Below are 21,092 nucleotides of genomic sequence, written 5' to 3' on the forward strand. Positions count from 1 at the left end.
TCAAGGAGCATTGTGATGTACGTTGTCATGGAGCATTGTGATGACAAGTGTCCATGAATATTGTGATGACATGGTTCATGGAGCATTGTGATGACAAGTGCTATGGCGAATTGTGATGACAGGTGTCATGGGGCATTGTGATGACAGTGGTCATGTAGAATTGTAATGAAAGGTATCATGGAGGACTCTGACGACAGGGGCCGTGGAGCACTGTGATGACAGTGGTCATCTAGAATTGTGATGAAATATACCAGGGAGCATTGTGATGACAGGGGTCATGGATCACCGCAATTATAGGGGCCAGGGAGCATTTTGAATACAAAGATCATGGAGCATTGAGATGACAGGGGTCATGGATAATTGTGATGACAAGGGTCCTGGAACCTTGTGATGACACGGTTCATGGAGCATTGTGATGACAAGGTTCTTCAAGCATTGTGATGACACGGGCATGGAGCATTATGATGACAAGAGTTCTGGAGCATTGTGATGAAAAGGGTATGGAGCACTGTGATTACAGGGGACCAGGAGCATTGTGATTACATGGGAAGTGTATATTGTGATGACAGGGGTTCATGGAGCACTGTGATGACAAGTGTCATGGAACATTGTGATGACAGGGTTCATGGAGCATTGTGATGAGAGGGGCCTTGGAGCATTATGATGATAGGCGTCATGGGTATTGTGATGAGAGTGGTCATAGAACATTGTGATGAAATGGATCATGGAGCAATGTGATTACAGGGGCCATGGAGCATTTTGAATGCATAGGCCATGGAGCAGTGTGATGACAGGGGTCATGGAGCATTGTGATGAATGTGGTCATAGTTCATTGTGATGATAAGTGTCCAAGAACATTGTGATGACATGGATCATGGAGCATTGTGTTGACAAGGGCCATGGGGAATTGTGTTGACAGGTGTCATGGGGCATTGTGATGACAGTGGTCATCTAGAATTGTGATGAAAGTTAACATGGAGCACTGTGATAACAGGGGCCATGGAGCATTGTGATGACAAAGGCCATGGAGCATTTTGATGACAAGTGTCATGGAGCATTGTGATGAGACGGACATGGAGCATTATGATGCCAAGAGTTCTGGAGCATTGTGGTGACAAAGGCATGGAGCATTGTGATGACAAGGGCCATGGCCAATTCTGATGACAGGTGTCCTCGGGCATTGTGATGACAGAGGTTATCTAGCACTGTGATGAAAGGTACCATGGATCACTGTGATAACAGGGCCATGGAGCATTGTGATGATAAAGGCCATGGAGCATTTTAATGAAAAGTGTCATGGAGAATTGTGATGAGACGGGCATGGAGCATTTTGATGACAAGAGTTCTGGAGCATTGCGTTGACAAGGGAATGGAGCATTGTGATTACAGGGACCATGGAGGAGAGTGATGACATCTGTCATGGAACATTGTGCTGACAGGGGCCATGGAGCATTGTGATGACAGGTATAATGTGGCATTGTAATGACAGTGGTCATAGAGCATTGTGATGAAATGGATCATGGAGCAATGTGATTACAGGGACCATGTAGCATTGCGAATGCATAGGCTATGGAGCATTGTGATGACAGGAGTCAAGGAGCATTGTGATGTAAGTGGTCATGGACCATTGTGATGACAAGTGTCCTGGACCATTGTGATGACACGGGTCATGGAGCCTTGTGATGGCAAGGGCCATGGCGAATTGTGATGACATGTGTCTTGGGGCATTGTGATGACAGTGGTCATCTAGAATTGTGATAAAAGGTATCATGGAGCACTGTGATGACACGGGCCATGGAGTATTGTAAAGACAAGGCCATGGAACATTGTGATGACAAGTATCATGGAGCTTTGTGATGACACGAGCATTCATCATTATGATGACAAGAGTTCTGGAGCATTGTGATGACAAGGGCATGGAGCATTGTGATTACAGGGTCATGGAGCATTGTGATGACAACTGTCATGGAACATTGTGATGACAGGGTTCATGGAGTATTGTGATTAAAGGGGCCATGGAGCATTTTGATGACAAGGGCAGGCGAACATTTTGATTACATTGGTAATGGAGCATTGTGATGACATGGGCAGGGAACACTGTGAAGACAGGTGTAATGGAACATTGTGAATACAGGGGACATAGAGCATTTTGATGACATGGGCAGGCAACATTGTGATGACAGGTGTCATGGAGCATTGGGATGACAATTGTCATGGAACGTTGTGCTGACAGGGATCATGGAGCAATGTGATGAGACGGTCATTGGAGCATTGTGATGACAGGCGTACTGGAGCCTTCTGAGGAAAGGTGTCATGGGTCATTGTGATTACAGCGATCATGGAACATTGTGATGACAGTGGTCATGGAGCATTGTAATGACAGGGGCCATGGAGCATTGTGATGACAGGGGTCATGGGGCATTGTGATGACAGTGGTCATGGAGCATTGTGATGAAAGGGGTCATGGAGCACTGTGATCACAGGGGCCATGTATAATTGTGATGACAAAGACCATGGAGCATTGTGATGACAGTTGTCATGGAGCATTGTGTTGAAAGGGGCATGGAGCATTGTGATGACAAGGGTATGGAGCACTATGATTACAGGGGACCAGGAGCATTGTGATTACATGGGCAGTGAATATTGTGATGACAGGGGTCTTGGAGCACTGTGATGACTAGTGTCATGGAACATTGTGATGACAGGGATCATGGAGCATTGTGATGAAAGGGGCCTTAGAGCATTATGATGATAGGCGTCATGGGGCATTGTGATGACAGCGGTCTTGGAGCATTGTGATGAAAGGGATCATGGAGCAATGTGCTTACAGGAGCCATGGAGCATTGTGAATGCATAGGCCATGGAGCAATGAAATGACAGGGGTCAAGGAGCATTGTGATGTAAGATGTCATGGAGCACTGTGATGACAAGTGTCCATGAACATTGTGATGACATGGTTCATGGAGCATTGTGATGACAAGTGCCATGGCGAATTGTGATGATAGGTGTCATGGGGCATTGTGTTGAAAGGGGCATAGAGCATTGTGACGACAATGGTCATGGAGCATTGTGATGACTGGTATCATGGAGCATTGTTCTGAAAAAGGTCATGGGGCAGTGTAATGACAAGTATCATGGAGGATGTGATGAAAGGAGTCATGGAGCATTGTGATTAAATGGATCATGAGGAATTTTGATGACAAGTGTCATGGAACATTGTGATGACAGGGCTAATGGAGCATTTTGATGGCAAGGGCTATGGAGCATTGTGATGACAGGTGTCATGCAGCATTGTGATGAAAGGGGTCATGGATCACTACGATGACATGGGTAATGGAGCATTTTGATGATATGGGCATGGAGCATTGTGATAACAGGGGCCAGGGAGCATTGAGATGACAAGAGCAGGGAACATTGTGATGAGAGCAGTCATGGATCATTGTGATGATACCTGTCATGGAACATTGTGCTGACAGGGGCTATAGAGCATTGTGATGACAGGTGTCATGTGGCATTGTGATGACAGTGGTCATAGAGCATTGTGATGACAGGGGTCAAGGAGCATTGAGAAGAAAGTGGTCATGGAGCACTGTGATGACACGGGCATGGAGCATTATGATGACAAGAGTTCTGGAGCATTGTGATGACAAGGGTATGGAGCATTGTGATTACAGGGGACCAGGAGCATTGTGATTACATGGGCAGTGAATATTGTGATGACAGGGGTCATGGAGCACTGTGATGACTAGTGTCATGGAACATTGTGATGACAGGGATCATGGAGCATTGTGATGAGAGGGGCCTTAGAGCATTATGATGATAGGCGTCATGGGGCATTGTGATGACAGCGGTCTTAGAGCATTGTGATGAAAGGGATCATGGAGCAATGTGCTTACAGGAGCCATGGAGCATTGTTAATGCATAGGCAATGGAGCAATGAAATGACAGGGGTCAAGGAGCATTGTGATGTAAGATGTCATGGAGCATTGTGATGACAAGTGTCCATGAACATTGTGATGACATGGTTCATGGAGCTTTGTGATGACAAGTGCCATGGCGAATTGTGAAGACAGGTGTCATGGGGCACTGTGTTGAAAGGGGCATGGAGCATTGTGACGACAATGGTCATGGAGCATTGTGATGACTGGTATCATGGAGCATTGTTCTGAAAAAGGTCATGGGGCAGTGTAATGACAAGTATCATGGAGGATGTGATGAAAGGAGTCATGGAGCATTGTGATTAAATGGATCATGAGGCATTTTGATGACAAGAGTCATGGAACATTGTGATGACAGGGCTAATGGAGCATTGTGATGACAAGGGCTATGGAGCATTGTGATGACAGGTGTCATGCAGCATTGTGATGAAAGGGGTCATGGATCACTACGATGACATGGGTAATGGAGCATTGTGATGATACGGGCATGGAGCAATGTGATGACAGGGGTCATGCAGCATTGTGATGACAGGGGCCATGCAGCATTGTGATGACATGGGCATGGAGCATAGTGATGACAAGAGTTCTGGAGCATTTTGATGACAAGGGCATAGATCATTTTGATGACAGGGGCCATGAAGCATTGAGATGACAAGGGAATGGAGCATTGTGATGAAAGCGGTCCTGGAGAATTGTGAGGAAACGGGTCATGGATTATTGTGATGGAAGGGTTCCTGGAGCATTCTGATGACAAGCGCCATGGAGCATTTTAATGAAAGGGGTACTGGAGCATTGTACAGAAATGGTTCATGGATCATCGTGATTACACAGATCATGGAATATTGTGATGACAAGGGTTTCGGAGCATTGTGACGACAGGGGTCATGGAGCATTGTAATAGCAGGGGTGATGGGGCATTGTGATGACAGGGGCATGGAGCATTGTGATGACAGAAGTCATAGAATATTGTGATGACAAGGGCCATGGAGCATTGTCATGAAAGGTCTTATCTGGCATTGTGATGAGAGTGGTCATGGAGCATTGTGATAAATGTTGTCCTGAATCACTGTTATTAAAGGGGCCATGTAGAATTTTGATGACAAAGGCCATGGAGCATTGTGATGACAGGCATCATGGAGCAATTTGATGAAAGTGGTCATGGAGCATTGTGATGAAATGGGCCATGGAACATTGTGAAGACAAGTGTCCTGGAGCATTGTGATGACAAGGGCCATGGCCAATTCTGATGACAGGTGTCATGGAGCATTGTGATGACAGTGGTCATCTATCATTAGGATGAAAGGTATCACGGAGCACTGTGATGACAGGGGCCATGGAGCATTGTGATGACACGGGCATGGAGCATTATGATGAGAAGTGATCTGGAGCATTGCGATGACAAGGGTATGGAGCATTGCGATTACAGGGGCCAGGGAGCATTGAGATGACAAGGGCAGGGAACATTGTGATGACAGCGGTCATGGATCCTTGTGATGATATCTGTCATGGAACATTGTGCTGACAGGGGCCATAGAGCATTGTGATGACAGGTGTCGTGTGGCCTTGTGATGACAGTGGTCATAGAGCATTGTGAGGAAAAGGATCATGGAGCAATGTGATTACAGGGGCCATGGAGCATTGTGTATGCATAGGCCATGGAGCAATGAAATGACAGGGGTCACGGAGCATTGTGATGTAAGTTGTCATGGAGCATTGTGATGAGACTGGCATGGAGCATTATGATGCCAAGAGTTCTGGAGCATTGTGATGACAAGGGTATGGAGCATTGTGATTACAGGGGACCAGGAGCATTGTGATTACATGGGCAGTGAATATTGTGTTGACAGGGGTCATGGAGCACTGTGATGACTAGTGTCATGGAACATTGTGATGACAGGGATCATGGAGCATTGTGATAAGAGGGGCCTTGGAGCATTATGATGATAGGCATCATGGGGCATTGTGATGATAGCGGTCTTGGAGCATTGTGATGAAAGGGATCATGGAGCAATGTGATTACAGGAGCCATGGAGCATTGTGAATGCATAGGCCATGGAGCAATGAAATGACAGGGGTCAAGGAGCATTGTGATGTAAGTTGTCATGGAGCATTGTGATGACAAGTGTCCATGAACATTGTGATGACATGGTTCATGGAGCATTGTGATGACAAGTGCCATGGCGAATTTTGATGACAAATGCCATGGCGAATTGTGATGACAGGTGTCATGGGGCATTGTGATGACAGTGGTAATGTAGAATTGTAATGAAAGGTATCATGGAGGACTCTGATGACAGGGGCCGTGGAGCACTGTGATGACAGTGGTCATCTAGAATTGTGATGAAATATACCAGGGAGCATTGTGATGACAGGGGTCATGGATCACCGCAATTATAGGGGCCATGGAGCATTGTGAATACAAAGATCATGGAGCATTGAGATGACAGGGGTCATGGATCATTGTGATGACAAGGGTCCTGGAACCTTGTGATGACACGGTTCATGGAGCATTGTGATGACAAGGTTCTTCAAGCATTGTGATGACACGGGCATGGAGCATTATGATGACAAGAGTTCTGGAGCATTGTGATGAAAAGGGTATGGAGCACTGTGATTACAGGGGACCAGGAGCATTGTGATTACATGGGCAGTGAATATTGTGATGACAGGGGTTCATGGAGCACTGTGATGACAAGTGTCATGGAACATTGTGATGACAGGGTTCATGGAGCATTGTGATGAGAGGGGCCTTGGAGCATTATGATGATAGGCGTCATGGGGTATTGTGATGAGAGTGGTCATAGAACATTGTTATGAAAGGGATCATGGAGCAATGTGATTACAGGGGCCATGGAGCATTTTGAATGCATAGTCCATGGAGCAGTGTGATGACAGGGGTCATGGAGCATTGTGATGAATGTGGTCATAGTTCATTGTGATGATAAGTGTCCAGGAACATTGTGATGACATGGATCATGGAGCATTGTGATGACAAGGGCCATGGCGAATTGTGATGACAGGTGTCATGGGGCATTGTGATGACAGTGGTCATCGAGAATTATGAGGAAAGGTAACATGGAGCACTGTGATAACAGGGGCCATGGAGCATTGTGATGACAAAGGCCATGGAGCATTTTGATGACAAGTGTCATGGAGCATTGTGATGAGATGGGCATGGAGCATTATGATGCCCAGAGTTCTGGAGCATTGTGGTGACAAGGGCATGGAGCATTGTGATGACAAGGGCCATGGCCAATTCTGATGACAGGTGTCATCGGGCATTGTGATGACAGAGGTTACCTAGCAATGTGATGAAAGGTACAATGGATCAATGTGATAACAGGGGCCATGGAGCATTGTGATGATAAAGGCCATGGAGCATTTTAATGAAAAGTGTCATGGAGAATTGTGATGAGACGGGCATGGAGCATTATGATGACAAGAGTTCTGGAGCATTGCGTTGACAAGGGAATGGAGCATTGTGATTACAGGGACCATGGAGGAGAGTGATGACATCTGTCATGGAACATTGTGCTGACAGGGGCCATGGAGCATTGTGATGACAGGTATAATGTGGCATTGTAATGACAGGGGTCATAGAGCATTGTGATGAAATGGATCATGGAGCAATGTGATTACAGGGACCATGTAGCATTGCGAATGCATAGGCTATGGAGCATTGTGATGACAGGAGTCAAGGAGCATTGTGATGTAAGTGGTCATGGATCATTGTGATGACAAGTGTCCTGGACCATTGTGATGACACAGGTCATGGAGCATTGTGATGGCAAGGGCCATGGCGAATTGTGATGACATGTGTCTTGGGGCATTGTGATGACAGTGGTCATCTAGAATTGTGATAAAAGGTATCATGGAGCACTGTGATGACACGGGCCATGGAGTATTGTAATGACAAGGCCATGGAACTTTGTGATGACAAGTATCATGGAGCTTTGTGATGACACGAGCATTCATCATTATGATGACAAGAGTTCTGGAGCATTGTGATGACAAGGGCATGGAGCATTGTGATTACAGGGTCATGGAGCATTGTGATGACAACTGTCATGGAACATTGTGATGACAGGGTTCATGGAGCATTGTGATTAAAGGGGCCATGGAGCATTTTGATGACAAGGGCAGGTGAACATTTTGATTACATTGGTAATGGGGCATTGTGATGACATGGGCAGGGAACATTGTGAAGACAGGTGTAATGGAACATTGTGATTACAGGGGACATGGAGCATTTTGATGACATGGGCAGGCAACATTGTGATGACAGGTGTCATGGAGCATTGGGATGACAATTGTCATGGAACGTTGTGCTGACAGGGATCATGGAGCAATGTGATGAGACGGTCATTGGAGCATTGTGATGACAGGCGTACTGGAGCCTTCTGAGGAAAGGTGTCATGGGTCATTGTGATTACAGCGATCATGGAACATTGTGATGACAGTGGTCATGGAGCATTGTAATGACAGGGGCCATGGAGCATTGTGATGACAGGGGTCATGGGGCATTGTGATGACAGTGGTCATGGATCATTGTGATGAAAGGGGTCATGGAGCACTGTGATCACAGGGGCCATGTATAATTGTGATGACAAAGACCATGGAGCATTGTGATGACAGTTGTCATGGAGCATTGTGTTGAAAGGGGCATGGAGCATTGTGATGACAAGGGTATGGAGCACTATGATTACAGGGGACCAGGAGCATTGTGATTACATGGGCAGTGAATATTGTGATGACAGGGGTCTTGGAGCACTGTGATGACTAGTGTCATGGAACATTGTGATGACAGGGATCATGGAGCATTGTGATGAGAGGGGCCTTAGAGCATTATGATGATAGGCGTCATGGGGCATTGTGATGACAGCGGTCTTGGAGCATTGTGATGAAAGGGATCATGGAGCAATGTGCTTACAGGAGCCATGGAGCATTGTGAATGCATAGGCCATGGAGCAATGAAATGACAGGGGTCAAGGAGCATTGTGATGTAAGATGTCATGGAGCACTGTGATGACAAGTGTCCATGAACATTGTGATGACATGGTTCATGGAGCATTGTGATGACAAGTGCCATGGCGAATTGTGATGACAGGTGTCATGGGGCATTGTGTTGAAAGGGGCATGGAGCATTGTGACGACAATGGTCATGGAGCATTGTGATGACTGGTATCATGGAGCATTGTTCTGAAAAAGGTCATGGGGCAGTGTAATGACAAGTATCATGGAGGATGTGATGAAAGGAGTCATGGAGCATTGTGATTAAATGGATCATGAGGAATTTTGATGACAAGTGTCATGGAACATTGTGATGACAGGGCTAATGGAGCATTTTGATGGCAAGGGCTATGGAGCATTGTGATGACAGGTGTCATGCAGCATTGTGATGAAAGGGGTCATGGATCACTACGATGACATGGGTAATGGAGCATTTTGATGATATGGGCATGGAGCATTGTGATAACAGGGGCCAGGGAGCATTGAGATGACAAGAGCAGGGAACATTGTGATGAGAGCAGTCATGGATCATTGTGATGATACCTGTCATGGAACATTGTGCTGACAGGGGCTATAGAGCATTGTGATGACAGGTGTCATGTGGCATTGTGATGACAGTGGTCATAGAGCATTGTGATGACAGGGGTCAAGGAGCATTGAGAAGAAAGTGGTCATGGAGCACTGTGATGACACGGGCATGGAGCATTATGATGACAAGAGTTCTGGAGCATTGTGATGACAAGGGTATGGAGCATTGTGATTACAGGGTACCAGGAGCATTGTGATTACATGGGCAGTGAATATTGTGATGACAGGGGTCATGGAGCACTGTGATGACTAGTGTCATGGAACATTGTGATGACAGGGATCATGGAGCATTGTGATGAGAGGGGCCTTAGAGCATTATGATGATAGGCGTCATGGGGCATTGTGATGACAGCGGTCTTAGAGCATTGTGATGAAAGGGATCATGGAGCAATGTGCTTACAGGAGCCATGGAGCATTGTTAATGCATAGGCAATGGAGCAATGAAATGACAGGGGTCAAGGAGCATTGTGATGTAAGATGTCATGGAGCATTGTGATGACAAGTGTCCATGAACATTGTGATGACATGGTTCATGGAGCTTTGTGATGACAAGTGCCATGGCGAATTGTGATGACAGGTGTCATGTGGCATTGTGATGACAGTGGTCATAGAGCATTGTGATGACAGGGGTCAAGGAGCATTGAGAAGAAAGTGGTCATGGAGCACTGTGATGACACGGGCATGGAGCATTATGATGACAAGAGTTCTGGAGCATTGCGTTGACAAGGGAATGGAGCATTGTGATTACAGGGACCATGGAGGAGAGTGATGACATCTGTCATGGAACATTGTGCTGACAGGGGCCATGGAGCATTGTGATGACAGGTATAATGTGGCATTGTAATGACAGGGGTCATAGAGCATTGTGATGAAATGGATCATGGAGCAATGTGATTACAGGGACCATGTAGCATTGCGAATGCATAGGCTATGGAGCATTGTGATGACAGGAGTCAAGGAGCATTGTGATGTAAGTGGTCATGGATCATTGTGATGACAAGTGTCCTGGACCATTGTGATGACACGGGTCATGGAGCATTGTGATGGCAAGGGCCATGGCGAATTGTGATGACATGTGTCTTGGGGCATTGTGATGACAGTGGTCATCTAGAATTGTGATAAAAGGTATCATGGAGCACTGTGATGACAGGGGCCATGGAGTATTGTAATGACAAGGCCATGGAACTTTGTGATGACAAGTATCATGGAGCTTTGTGATGACACGAGCATTCATCATTATGATGACAAGAGTTCTGGAGCATTGTGATGACAAGGGCATGGAGCATTGTGATTACAGGGTCATGGAGCATTGTGATGACAACTGTCATGGAACATTGTGATGACAGGGTTCATGGAGCATTGTGATTAAAGGGGCCATGGAGCATTTTGATGACAAGGGCAGGTGAACATTTTGATTACATTGGTAATGGGGCATTGTGATGACATGGGCAGGGAACATTGTGAAGACAGGTGTAATGGAACATTGTGATTACAGGGGACATGGAGCATTTTGATGACATGGGCAGGCAACATTGTGATGACAGGTGTCATGGAGCATTGGGATGACAATTGTCATGGAACGTTGTGCTGACAGGGATCATGGAGCATTGTGATGAGACGGTCATTGGAGCATTGTGATGACAGGCGTACTGGAGCCTTCTGAGGAAAGGTGTCATGGGTCATTGTGATTACAGCGAACATGGAACATTGTGATGACAGTGGTCATGGAGCATTGTAATGACAGGGGCCATGGAGCATTGTGATGACAGGGGTCATGGGGTATTGTGATCACAGGGGCCATGTATAATTGTGATGACAAAGGCCATGGAGCATTGTGATGACAGTTGTCATGGAGCATTGTGTTGAAAGGGGCATGGAGCATTGTGACGACAATGGTCATGGAGCATTGTGATGACTGGTATCATGGAGCATTGTTCTGAAAAAGGTCATGGGGCAGTGTAATGACAAGTATCATGGAGGATGTGATGAAAGGAGTCATGGAGTATTGTGATTAAATGGATCATGAGGCATTTTGATGACAAGAGTCATGGAACATTGTGATGACAGGGCTAATGGAGCATTGTGATGACAAGGGCTATGGAGCATTGTGATGACTGGGGTCATGGAGCATTGTGATGAAAGGGGTCATGGATCACTACGATGACATGGGTAATGGAGCATTGTGATGATATGAGCATGGAGCATTCTGATGACAGGGGCCAGGGAGCATGAGAATGACAAGGGCAGGGAACATTGTGATGACAGCAGTCATGGATCATTGTGATGATACCTGTCATGGAACATTGTGCTGACAGGGGCTATAGAGCATTGTGATGACAGGTGTCATGTGGCATTGTGATGACAGTGGTCATAGAGCATTGTGATGAAAAGGATCATGGAACAATGTGATTACAGGGGCCATGGAGCATTGTGAATACATAGGCCATGGAGCATTGTGATGACAGGGGTCAAGGAGCATTGTGATGAAAGTGGACATGGAGCACTGTGATGACACGGGCATGGAGCATTATGATGACAAGAGTTCTGGAGCATTGTGATGACAAGGGTATGGAGCATTGTGATTACAGGGGACCAGGAGCATTGTGATTACATGGGAAGTGAATATTGTGATGACAGGGGTTAATGGAGCACTGTGTTGACTAGTGTCATGGATCATTGTGATGACAGGGATCATGGAGCATTGTGATGAGAGGGGCCTTGGAGCATTATGATGATAGGCGTCATGGGGCATTTTGATGACAGCGGTCTTGGAGCATTGTGATTAAAGGGATCATGGAGCAACGTGATTCAGGGGCCATGGAGCATTGTGAATGCATAGGCCATGGAGCAATGAAATGACAGGGGTCAAGGAGCATTGTGATGTAAGTTGTCATGGAGCATTGTGATCACAAGTGTCCATGAATATTGTGATGACATCGTTCATGGAGCATTGTGATGACAGGTGTCATGGGGAATTGTGATGACAGTGGTCATGTAGAATTGTAATGAAAAGTATCATGGAGGACTCTGATGACAGGGGCCGTGGAGCACTGTGATGACAGTGGTCATCTAGAATTGTGATGAAATATACCAGGGAGTATTGTGATGACAGGGGTCATGGATCACCGCAATTATAGGGGCCATGGAGCATTGTGAATACAAAGATCATGGAGCATTGAGATGACAGGGGTCATGGATCATTGTGATGACAAGTGTCCTGGAACCTGGTGATGACACGGTTCATGGAGCATTGTGATGACAAGGTTCTTCAAGCATTGTGATGACACGGGCATGGAGCATTATGATGACAAGAGTTCTGGAGCATTGTGATGAAAAGGGTATGGAGCACTGTGATTACAGGAGACCAGGAGCATTGTGATTACATGGGCAGTGAATATTGTGATGACAGGGGTTCATGGAGCACTGTGATGACAAGTGTCATGGAACATTGTGATGACAGGGTTCATGGAGCATTGTGATGAGAGGGGCCTTGGAGCCTTATGATGATACGCGTCATGGGGCCTTGTGATGACAGCGGTCTTGGAGCATTGTGATGAAAGGGATCATGGAGCAATGTGATTACAGGGGCCATGGAGCATTTTGAATGCATAGTCCATGGAGCAGTGTGATGACAGGGGTCATGGAGCATTGTGATGAATGTGGTCATAGTTCATTGTGATGATAAGTGTCCAGGAACATTGTGATGACATGGATCATGGAGCATTGTGATGACAAGGGCCATGGCGAATTGTGATGACAGGTGTCATGGGGCATTGTGATGACAGTGGTCATCTAGAATTGTGATGAAAGGTAACATGGAGCACTGTGATAACAGGGGCCATGGAGCATTGTGATGTAAGATGTCATGGAGCATTGTGATGACAAGTGTCCATGAACATTGTGATGACATGGTTCATGGAGCATTGTGATGACAAGTGCCATGGCGAATTGTGATGACAGGTGTCATGGGGCATTGTGTTGAAAGGGGCATGGAGCATTGTGACGACAATGGTCATGGAGCATTGTGATGACTGGTATCATGGAGCATTGTTCTGAAAAAGGTCATGGGGCAGTTTAATGACAAGTATCATGGAGGATGTGATGAAAGGAGTCATGGAGCATTGTGATTAAATGGATCATGAGGCATTTTGATGACAAGTGTCATGGAACATTGTGATGACAGGGCTAATGGAGCATTGTGATGACAAGAGCTATGGAGCATTGTGATGACTGGGTTCATGGAGCATTGTGATGAAAGGGGTCATGGATCACTACGATGACATGGGTAATGGAGCATTGTGATGATATGAGCATGGAGCATTGTGATGACAGGGGCCAGGGAGCATTGAGAATGACAAGGGCAGGGAACATTGTGATGACAGCAGTCATGGATCATTGTGATGATACCTGTCATGGAACATTGTGCTGACAGGGGCTATAGAGCATTGTGATGACAGGTGTCATGTGGCATTGTGATGACAGTGGTCATAGAGCATTGTGATGACAAGAGTTCTGGAGCATTGTGATGACAAGGGTATGGAGCATTGTGATTACAGGGGACCAGGAGCATTGTGATTACATGGGCAGTGAATATTGTGATGACAGGGGTCATGGAGCACTGTGATGACTAGTGTCATGGAACATTGTGATGACAGGGATCATGGAGCATTGTGATGAGAGGGGCCTTGGAGCATTATGATGATAGGCGTCATGGGGCATTGTGATGACAGCGGTCTTGGAGCATTGTGATGAAAGGGATCATGGAGCAATGTGATTACAGGAGCCATGTAGCATTGTGAATGCATAGGCCATGGAGCAATGGAATGACAGGGGTCAAGGAGCATTGTGATGTAAGTTGTCATGGAGCATTGTGATGACTATTGTCCATGAACATTGTGATGACATGGTTCATGGAGCATTGTGATGACAAGTGCCATGGCGAATTGTGATGACAGGTGTCATGCGGCATTGTGATGACAGTGGTAATGTAGAATTGTAATGAAAGGTATCATGGAGGACTCTGATGACAGGGGCCGTGGAGCACTGTGATGACAGTGGTCATCTAGAATTGTGATGAAATATACCAGGGAGCATTGTGATGACAGGGGTCATGGATCACCGCAATTATAGGGGCCAGAGAGCATTGTGAATACAAAGATCATGGAGCATTGAGATGACAGGGGTCATGGATCATTGTGATGACAAGGGTCCTGGAACCTTGTGATGACACGGTTCATGGAGCATTGTGATGACAAGGTTCTTCAAGCATTGTGATGACACGGGCATGGAGCATTATGATGACAAGAGTTCTGGAGCATTGTGATGAAAAGGGTATGGAGCACTGTGATTACAGGGGACCAGGAGCATTGTGATTACATGGGCAGTGAATATTGTGATGACAGGGGTTCATGGAGCACTGTGATGACAAGTGTCATGGAACATTGTGATGACAGGGTTCATGGAGCATTGTGATGAGAGGGGCCTTGGAGCATTATGATGATAGGCGTCATGGGGTATTGTGATGAGAGTGGTCATAGAACATTGTGATGAAAGGGATCATGGAGCAATGTGATTACAGGGGCCATGGAGCATTTTGAATGCATAGTCCATGGAGCAGTGTGATGACAGGCGTCATGGAGCATTGTGATGAATGTGGTCATAGTTCATTGTGATAATAAGTGTCCAGGAACATTGTGATGACATGGATCATGGAGCATTGTGATGACAAGGGCCATGGCGAATTGTGATGACAGGTGTCATGGGGCATTGTGATGACAGTGGTCATCGAGAATTATGAGGAAAGGTAACATGGAGCACTGTGATAACAGGGGCCATGGAGCATTGTGATGACAAAGGCCATGGAGCATTTTGATGACAAGTGTCATGGAGCATTGTGATGAGACTGGCATGGAGCATTATGATGCCCAGAGTTCTGGAGCATTGTGGTGACAAGGGCAAGGAGCATTGTGATGACAAGGGCCATGGCCAATTCTGATGACAGGTGTCATCGGGCATTGTGATGACAGAGGTTACCTAGCAATGTGATGAAAGGTACAATGGATCAATGTGATAACAGGGGCCATGGAGCATTGTGATGATAAAGGCCATGGAGCATTTTAATGAAAAGTGTCATGGAGAATTGTGATGAGACGGGCATGGAGCATTATGATGACAAGAGTTCTGGAGCATTGCGTTGACAAGGGAATGGAGCATTGTGATTACAGGGACCATGGACGAGAGTGATGACATCTGTCATGGAACATTGTGCTGACAGGGGCCATGGAGCATTGTGATGACAGGTATAATGTGGCATTGTAATGACAGTGGTCATAGAGCATTGTGATGAAATGGATCATGGAGCAATGTGATTACAGGGACCATGTAGCATTGCGAATGCATAAGCTATGGAGCATTGTGATGACAGGAGTCAAGGAGCATTGTGACGTAAGTCGTCATGGATCATTGTGATGACAGGGGCCATGGAGCATTGTGATGACAGGGGTCATGGGGCATTGTGATGACAGTGGTCATGGAACATTGTGATGAAAGGGGTCATGGAGCACTGTGATCACAGGGGCCATGTATAATTGTGATGACAAAGACCATGGAGCATTGTGATGACAGTTGTCATGGAGCATTGTGTTGAAAGGGGCATGGAGCATTGTGACGACAATGGTCATGGAGCATTGTGATGACTGGTATCATGGAGCATTGTTCTGAAAAAGGTCATGGGGCAGTGTAATGACAAGTATCATGGAGGATGTGATGAAAGGACTCATGGAGCATTGTGATTAAATGGATCATGAGGCATTTTGATGACAAGAGTCATGGAATATTGTGATGACAGGGCTAATGGAGCATTGTGATGACAAGAGCTATGGAGCTTTGTGATGACTGGGGTCATGGAGCATTGTGATGAAAGGGGTCATGGATCACTACGATGACATGGGTAATGGAGCATTGTGATGATATGAGCATGGAGCATTGTGATGACAGGGGCCAGGGAGCATTGAGAATGACAAGGGCAGGGAACATTGTGATGACAGCAGTCATGGATCATTGTGATGATACCTGTCATGGAACATTGTGCTGACAGGGGCTATAGAGCATTGTGATGACAGGTGTCATGTGGCATTGTGATGACAGTGGTCATAGAGCATTGTGATGACAGGGGTCAAGGAGCATTGTGATGACAAGGGCATAGAGCATTGTGATTACAGGGTCATGGAGCATTGTGATGACAACTGTCATGGAACATTGTGATGACAGGGTTCATGGAGCATTGTGATTAAAGGGACCATGGAGCATTTCGATGACAAGGGCAGGCGAACATTTTGACTACATTGGTAATGGAGCATTGTGATGACATGGGCAGGGAACATTGTGAAGACAGGTGTAATGGAACATTGTGATTACAGGGGACATGGAGCATTTTGATGACATGGGCAGGCAACATTGTGATGACAGGTGTCATGGAGCATTTTGATGACAATTGTCATGGAACGTTGTGCTGACAGGGATCATGGAGCATTGTGATGAGACGGTCATTGGAGCATTGTGATGACAGGCGTACTGGAGCCTTCTGAGGAAAGGTGTCATGGGTCATTGTGATTACAGCGATCATGGAACATTGTGATGACAGTGGTCATGGAGCATTGTAATGACAGGGGCCATGGAGCATTGTGATGACAGGGGTCATGGGGCATTGTGATGACAGTGGTCATGGAACATTGTGATGAAAGGGGTCATGGAGCACTGTGATCACAGGGGCCATGTATAATTGTGATGACAAAGACCATGGAGCATTGTGATGACAGTTGTCATGGAGCATTGTGTTGAAAGGGGCATGGAGCATTGTGACGACAATGGTCATGGAGCATTGTGATGACTGGTATCATGGAGCATTGTTCTGAAAAAGGTCATGGGGCAGTGTAATGACAAGTATCATGGAGGATGTGATGAAAGGACTCATGGAGCATTGTGATTAAATGGATCATGAGGCATTTTGATGACAAGAGTCATGGAACATTGTGATGACAGGGCTAATGGAGCATTGTGATGACAAGAGCTATGGAGCTTTGTGATGACTGGGGTCATGGAGCATTGTGATGAAAGGGGTCATGGATCACTACGATGACATGGGTAATGGAGCATTGTGATGATATGAGCATGGAGCATTGTGATGACAGGGGCCAGGGAGCATTGAGAATGACAAGGGCAGGGAACATTGTGATGACAGCAGTCATGGATCATTGTGATGATACCTGTCATGGAACATTGTGCTGACAGGGGCTATAGAGCATTGTGATGACAGGTGTCATGTGGCATTGTGATGACAGTGGTCATAGAGCATTGTGATGACAGGGGTCAAGGAGCATTGTGATGAAAGTGGTCATGGAGCACTGTGATGACACGGGAATGGAGCATTATGATGACAAGAGTTCTGGAGCATTGTGATGACAAGGGTATGGAGCATTGTGATTAAAGGGGACCAGGAGCATTGTGATTACATGGGCAGTGAATATTGTGATGACAGGGGTCATGGAACACTGTGATGACTAGTGTCATGGAACATTGTGATGAGAGGGATCATGGAGCACTGTGATGAGAGGGGCCTTGGAGCATTATGATGATAGGCGTCATGGGGCATTGTGATGACAGCGGTCTTGGAGCATTGTGATGACTAGTGTCATGGAACATTGTGATGACAGGGATCATGGAGCATTGTGATGAGAGGGGCCTTGGAGCATTATGATGATAGGCGTCATGGGGCATTGTGATGACAGCGGGCTTGGAGCATTGTGATGAAAGGGATCATGGAGCAATGTGATTACAGGAGCCATGGAGCATTGTGAATGCATAGGCCATGGAGCAATGGAATGACAGGGGTCAAGGAGCATTGTGATGTAAGTTGTCATGGAGCATTGTGATGACTATTGTCCATGAACATTGTGATGACATGGTTCATGGAGCATTGTGATGACAGGTGTCATGTGGAATTGTGATGAGAGCGGTCATATAGAATTGTGATGAAAGGTATCAGGGAGGACTCTGATGACAGGGGCCGTGGAGCACTGTGATGACAGTGGTCATCTAGAATTGTGATGAAATATACCAGGGAGCATTGTGATGACAGGGGTCATGGATCACCGCAATTATAGGGGCCATGGAGCATTGTGAATACAAAGATCATGGAGCATTGAGATGACAGGGGTCACGGATCATTGTGATGACAAGGGTCCTGGAACCTTGTGATGACACGGTTCATGGAGCATTGTGATGACAAGGTTCTTCAAGCATTGTGATGACACGGGCATGGAGCATTATGATGACAAGAGTTCTGGAGCATTGTGATGACAAGGGTATGGAGCACTATGATTACAGGGGACCAGGAGCATTGTGATTACATGGGCAGTGAATATTGTGATGACAGGGGTCATGGAGCACTGTGATGACAGGGGTCATGGAGCACTGTGATGACTAGTGTCATGGAACATTGTGATGAAAGGATCATGGAGCATTGTGATGAGAGGGGCCTTAGAGCATTATGATGATAGGCGTCATGGGGCATTGTGATGACAGCGGTCTTGGAGCATTGTGATGAAAGGGATCATGGAGCAATGTGCTTACAGGAGCCATGGAGCATTGTGAATGCATAGGCCATGGAGCAATGAAATGACAGGGGTCAAGGAGCATTGTGATGTAAGATGTCATGGAGCACTGTGATGACAAGTGTCCATGAACATTGTGATGACATGGTTCATGGAGCATTGTGATGACAAGTGCCATGGCGAAATGTGATGACAGGTGTCATGGGGCATTGTGTTGAAAGGGGCATGGAGCATTGTGACGACAATGGTCATGGAGCATTGTGATGACTGGTATCATGGAGCATTGTTCTGAAAAAGGTCATGGGGCAGTGTAATGACAAGTATCATGGAGGATGTGATGAAAGGAGTCATGGAGCATTGTGATTAAATGGATCATGAGGAATTTTGATGACAAGTGTCATGGAACATTGTGATGACAGGGCTAATGGAGCATTTTGATGGCAAGGGCTATGGAGCATTGTGATGACAGGTGTCATGCAGCATTGTGATGAAAGGGGTCATGGATCACTACGATGACATGGGTAATGGAGCATTTTGATGATATGGGCATGGAGCATTGTGATAACAGGGGCCAGGGAGCATTGAGATGACAAGAGCAGGGAACATTGTGATGAGAGCAGTCATGGATCATTGTGATGATACCTGTCATGGAACATTGTGCTGACAGGGGCTATAGAGCATTGTGATGACAGGTGTCATGTGGCATTGTGATGACAGTGGTCATAGAGCATTGTTATGACAGGGGTCAAGGAGCATTGTGATGAAAGTGGTCATGGAGCACTGTGATGACACGGGCATGGAGAATTATGATGACAAGAGTTCTGGAGCATTGTGATGACAAGGGTATGGAGCATTGTGATTACAGGGGAACAGGAGCATTGTGATTACATGGGCAGTGAATATTGAGATGACAGGGGTCATGGAGCACTGTGATGACTAGTGTCATGGAATATTGGGAGGACAGGGATCATGGAGCATTGTGATAAGAGTGGCCTTGGAGCATTTTGATGATAGGCATCATGGGGCATTGTGATGACAGCGGTCTTGGAGCATTGTGATGAAAGGGATCATGGAGCAATGTGATTACAGGAGCCATGGAGCATTGTGAATGCATAGGCCATGGAGCAATGAAATGACAGGGGTCAAGGAGCATTGTGATGTAAGTTGTCATGGAGCATTGTGATGACAAGTGTCCATGAACATTGTGATGACATGGATCATGGATCATTGTGATGACAAGGACCATGGCGAATTGTGATGACAGGTGTCATGGGGCATTGTGATGACAGTGGTCATCGCGAATTGTGAGGAAAGGTAACATGGAGCACTGTGATAACAGGAGCCATGGAGCATTGTGATGACAAAGGCCATGGAGCATTTTGATGACAAGTGTCATGGAGCATTGTGATGAGACGGGCATGGAGCATTATGATGCCAAGCGTTCTGGAGCATTTTGGTGACAAGGGCATGGAGCATAGTGATGACAAGAGTTCTGGAGCATTGTGATGAAAAGGGTATGGAGCACTGTGATTACAGGGGACCAGGAGCATTGTGATTACATGGGCAGTGAATATTGTGATGACAGGCGTTCATGGAGCACTGTGATGACAAGTGTCATTGAACATTGTGATGACAGGGTTCATGGAGCATTGTGATGAGAGGGGCCTTGGAGCATTATGATGATAGGCGTCATGGGATATTGTGATGAGAGTGGTCATAGAACATTGTGATGAAAGGGATCATGGAGCAATGTGCTTACAGGAGCCATGGAGCATTGTGAATGCATAGGCCATGGAGCAATGAAATGACAGGGGTCAAGGAGCATTGTGATGTAAGTTGTCATGGAGCATTGTGATGACAAGTGTCCATGAACATTGTGATGACATGGTTCATGGAGCATTGTGATGACAAGTGCCATGGCGAATTGTGATGACAGGTGTCATGG

The 21,092-nt window shown here is 46.2% G+C and overlaps 2 long non-coding RNA genes across 3 annotated transcripts in view; one reads left to right on the forward strand and one right to left on the reverse strand.

The window, feature by feature from the left end:
• LOC309621250 overlaps positions 1-21,092 on the reverse strand; it is a 343,983-nt gene that overhangs the window by 71,121 nt on the left and 251,770 nt on the right. Inside the window, exon 1 of one of the 2 annotated variants that reach the window (XR_014239869.1) lies at positions 15,493-15,561. The exons of the other annotated variant lie outside the window; for it this stretch is intronic. This is a non-coding gene — a long non-coding RNA (uncharacterized lncRNA). Of the gene's footprint in view, positions 1-15,492; positions 15,562-21,092 lie in introns of those variants that run through there. 2 annotated transcript variants of the gene reach the window in all.
• The window catches only part of LOC309621247, a 492,961-nt gene that overhangs the window by 54,265 nt on the left and 417,604 nt on the right, over positions 1-21,092 (forward strand). The gene's annotated exons all lie outside the window — the stretch shown is intronic.

This window comes from Balaenoptera borealis (genome assembly GCF_965194805.1).
Source record: "Balaenoptera borealis genome assembly, contig: HAP1_SCAFFOLD_81, whole genome shotgun sequence".
Classification (NCBI taxonomy): Eukaryota; Metazoa; Chordata; class Mammalia; order Artiodactyla; family Balaenopteridae; genus Balaenoptera; species Balaenoptera borealis.